We start from the raw sequence: 5126 nt of genomic DNA, 5'->3' as shown, positions 1-5126 counted from the left end.
AATGTCAAAACCACTGTGTCACTTGTGCTCCCTCAGGATTACATTTGTCTCAGTGAGACTGGCAGCACACTAGGACAAACAAGTAAAGATGGCAGGTACTGATCAACAGTGAAATTACTTCCTTTTTATTCACTGACCCATGATTGAAGTGATTGAAGATCATCCTCCTATAAAATCATATCAAAAAAGTAGGTTCAGCTGATTTTCACCTCGCTGGTTATTTAGGTGTATGTCTTTGCAACAGTGTTTTCATTTTTGGACAGAAAGGACCCTCACTTTCATCTTAAAAATTTATTTCCATATTTTTTTAATCAGCTCAATCATACCTGAGTAGTGTATTTTTGTGCTTAAACATACTGTGCAGAGACCTGAATGAAGAAAAAAAGTAGAAGTAACTGTAATAATTCTTGGTTCTTGCTTCCAGGTTCTATGCAGAAAGTTTTCGCAGTTCTTTTTATACAGTTTCTGTGTCTTGATGTTAATTTCAGTTGTTATTCATGTCTATTTAAATAAGAATAAACTTTTTTATGCAGCAGTGGTTTTTTTTTTTTTCATGTTAGACATCAGAAGATGACAACCTTTTGAAGAGATTTAAAAACATACTTCAAAATGAGATACTACGGCATTTGGTCTGGCTGAGGTGGAGTTAAATTTCTCCACAGTTGCCCTCCTACTGCTGTGCTTTGTATTGGTAGGAAGAAAGATGTTGGTAACACATCAGTGTTCTGGCTACTGCTGATCAGTGCTCACACAGCATCAAGGCTGTCTCACCACCATTCCCCCACTTCACCCAGTAGACTGGGAGTGAGGGGATCCTGGGAAGGGCCGTAGCCAGGACAAAAGGGATATTCCATGATGCCTGCTCAACAATAACAGGAGAAAGTGAGGGGGGAAGATGACATTCATTATTATAAAGTTTATCTTCCAGAGCAACTGCTACATGTACTTAAGCCCTACTTCCCCAGAAGTGATTGCTGATGGGAAGCAGAGAATAAATCTTTTGTCTTTCCTTTGCTTCCAGTGCCACCTTTTCTTTTGCTTTATTAAACTGCTTTTATCTTGACAAAGTTTTTCCCATCTTATTTTCTCCCCCACCCCATCTCTCCACTCGCCATCCCCAGGAGGTGAGTGATACAGTGGCTTGGTGGGCACCTGACACCCAGCCAAGGTCAACCCACCACAGCTGCCAAATATTTTTAACATCTTAACATTTTAAACGTATTCTTGCCATCTTCAGAATCAAGAGTGGATTTGCCTTTATAAATTTTGTAACAAGATAATTTTTGAGGTATTTACAACAGGGGTATTGAAGAATTGGCTACTAAGCAGAAGATTGCTTTTGGTTTTGTTTTTTTCTTTTTGAAACTGTTAGAGGATCATTCCATGTACTGTCACCAAAAAGCAACATCTAATCATCATGCAAGATACTTTAGGTTCTAAGTGATTCTAGAAATTAAAAATCAACACTACCGTTATCATACAGGGAAAAATAACAAAGAAGATAGAAATATTTCCTATGTACAGGTTTTCCCTGTGAGTTTTGATACAAATCCACTTTTTACTATCTTTTTCTTTTTAGCTTGAACTGTTTTAGTCATCTAACAATCCATTGTTCACAGTTTTCTGATATTAGTAACTCAACATCTCTTTTCAAGGACATGCTTTGAAAACTCGCTGCCTAAGCCTTTGTAAAAGTCTGATCTGAGTTGCACTTATGATAGTGAAGGACCTGTCAGATTTTCAATTATAAAATTTTATTTTCAAGGACATGTACATCATCTTTGAATTCATTCAGGGACATCTGAATAATCCTTTTAAGGTTTCCTATATTTGATAGGATTTTTCAAGGTTTCTGTGAGCTACTTGGATATTTCACAGGGGCTTTCTTAGCCCTGTGGTGCAAGCTGACTGCATAAAACTCACGAAACTACAATTTAAGCATAGCAAATCAGTATGGGATGCCATTTGACACAGTACTCCAGAGCAATTTTTTCAGTTATTTGGAAGATCTTTTAGAAAAATGTAAGTACTCTTGTTCTGCAAATGTGCAGAGAATTTAGAATTGTGGTACAATGGTTTGGACACATGCTAAAACCTACTCAAATATATAATCAATTTTCTCTAATTATCCAGTTTTTGAAAACTGAATTAACATCAGTGCCTCAGTGTTTTTGGAAAATATAAATAGTAGCATTGTATATGGCCCTTCATTTCACCACAGAAGGAGAAAAAAAACACTGCATAATTTCAACCCATCGAAATAAGTCCTTCAGAAAAGAAGGGAAGTAAGGCCCTGTGAAATTTAAAGCTAACGAGTTTTGAGGGCAATGTAAATGGAAAGCAGCCACTTTTGAGAGAGAAAGGTAAATTAATGGAAACAAACTTCCCCTTGGTACCCCCAAATTTTTTGTTGCTTCATGTTCTCTGTCAGCTTTGCTAAACCCTTCCCTTATGCTTTACTGAAGACAGTTTTTTCATCTTACTCTCTACATTTAAAGGAGTTTGCTATCTTCTCTCTCATTGACCTATTTCAACTCCTAATGGAGTGTCTAATGGCTAACAAGTGACCTATTTCCTATGGAAGATTAGCTGAAGCCATCTTGAATATGATCACTAACACCTGAAACACTATCTGTATAATCTGAATTTTTGCTTTGAACATAACAAATAAGAAAACCTAATGGATTAACTTGATAAAAAGTTTATACACATTGAAGAAGCAAAAAACAAATACCTATAAAAACAGCTAGGTTAAACAGTTGGCAATAGTTCCGTGCAAGTTAGTTGCTCATTTATATCTTTGTTAATCACAAGGATCAAATAGGACAACTGACTTCATTAGACAGTAAAGAAGCTGGAGATGAAAGTCAATTTTTCACTCTGTAGCTGATTCCCTGTCTCACTCATAAAATCTAAGCACTGCCACATTCTTACCAGGAAGATGTAGAGGACAATAGGATGCTCAGCTATAGCAGTAATGAAGGGTTCAGCAGTGTCTATGAGCTGAAACAAGCACCAGAGAAGACAGATGCCAGCAAGCAATCAAAAGTAATATTAGAATCATAGAACAGTTAGGGTTGGAAAGGACCTTAAGATCATAGAATAGTTAGGGTTGGAAAGGACCTTAAGATCATCAAGTTCCAACCCCACTGCCATGGGCAGGGACACCTCGCTCTAAACCGTATTACCCAAGGCCTTGTCCAACCTGGCCTTGAACACCGCCAGGGATGGAGCATTCACAGCCTCCCTGGGCAACCTCTTCCAGTGCCTCACCACCCTAATAGGAAAGAATTTCCTCCTTATATCCAATCTAAACTTCCCCTGTCTAAGTTTGAACCCATTACCCCTTGTCCTGTCACTACAGTCCCTAATGAAGAGTCCCTCCCCAGCATCCCTGTAGGCCCTCTTCAGATAGTGGAAGGCTGTTATGAGGTCTCCACGAATGGATGATCATGTAGTGACAAATTTCCTGGCTTGTCCTTCTGCAGCCCCATGTTTTATACTCCATTGTCACTGTGCTGTTTGATTTTTACTTTTTCTCTCTGCAGGTTCCTCGGGTATTTTTGAGGAAATCAACTGGACAACAGTAGCGATTAGCATAGTGAGGCAGAGGCTAATTGCACTGATTAGCTGCTGGATGCCCAAGGGAGATTAAGAGACCAAGGCCAATTAGAAAAGAAAGGACAGATAGAAAAAGGTCTCTCCAGGTGGTAAAAGGTATGAAATTTGTATGCATGCAGTACAGCTAATGGTTGAAGCAGGTTTTGGTGTCTTCTGCCAGTTTTACAAAGCCGGCTGGTAACGTGACACTTCTTCACCTATCTAAAGGAAAAAAGTAATCTGGTTCTCATGCATGGAACAGTGAAGCTGACTAGCTAGGATTACCTCTTCTTGCCCCATGAAAAAATTACATTCAATTGTCAGAGAAAAGGCTATGAAACTGTGGGGAGACGATACTTCAATATGGCTCTCAGAGAAGGCCCATGTATCATAAGGCTACTCTGAGTTTGGCTCACACTTGGTAGAAAGCACTTCAGTATCCTCCTTCTCCTCCCCCCCCGCCACGCAAGCAGAGTGCATCAGTCAAAAGGACAACAGCTAGAAGAAAAACTATAGTAATAGCTAGTTCTGAAAGAAAAAAAAAGAGTTTTCAGTAAACTCAGGCAAATGAGGCTAATTTGAGAAGGATGTTCCTACTCATAACTTGAAACTTAAAATAATAATAACACATTAATTAAAAAAAAAATAAAGAGAGACTGTCGCAAAGACATTTATTTACGTCAGGTAGATGCTGGGAATGTCCAAAGTGTTTGTTGCTAAAGCTACCACAGAGAACGTAAAACTGACAGAAACAGAACAGCATGAATGACTCAAAGAACTCAGAAACTTAGCACAAAGACCTCCTCACAATGCTCTCATAAAATGGTAAATCTCAAGTCCCATAAGACTGGGAATGTATAAATGATTTTCCCACAAATGCTTTCAACCAAGGAAGTGTCAGAGTCCTCCTGAAAAGATGAGGTCAAAGCCAGAGACCACTGATTTACATCCCACAGGTTGAATAGCAGACCTACGCTCAAGCACAGAAGGTGACTGGGACTTTGCCCACATGTGGAAAATGTTAAGTGATTACATAAAGCCCAGATGAGCTGAAACAGCCATAAACAATTTAATGTCTTGGTCAAAATGGGCTTGGCAAACAGCCTACTTCCCTAAAATAGGAAGATGAGGTTTTCCATCTGCAACGTATGAGTTATAAAAGTCATGCAAACTTGAAAAAGATTTAATAGCTAATGGCACAAACACTTCACCTTTGACAGAAATCTGAGGAGCTGAGTTTAAACCTGCAGTATCTACAAGTCACTGGCCATTTCTTCGAGTTCAATTTCAAAAGGAGTGTCAATTGCTAGGTCATCTTCCAATGCTGGAAATACTTTTTTCCTTCCCAGACTTCACTGGGGGAGTTACGAAGGGGTTAATTCAGAGAGCAATCCATTGGTCTTCATTGCCGCCCTTCTGATCACAAGATCATCTAGTTCCAACCCCCCTGCCATGGGCAGGGACACGTCACACTAAACCATGCCATCAAAGGCTCTGTCCAACCTGGCCTTGAACACCACCAGGGA

This window comes from Neopsephotus bourkii, unplaced genomic scaffold, assembly GCF_033783945.1.
Source record: "Neopsephotus bourkii isolate Nb327-2 ecotype Australia unplaced genomic scaffold, CSIRO-AGI_Nbou_v1 NB_941, whole genome shotgun sequence".
Classification (NCBI taxonomy): domain Eukaryota; kingdom Metazoa; phylum Chordata; class Aves; order Psittaciformes; family Psittacidae; genus Neopsephotus; species Neopsephotus bourkii.
The sequence above is the reverse complement of the archived record's forward strand: the minus strand, read 5'-3'. Positions refer to the sequence as shown.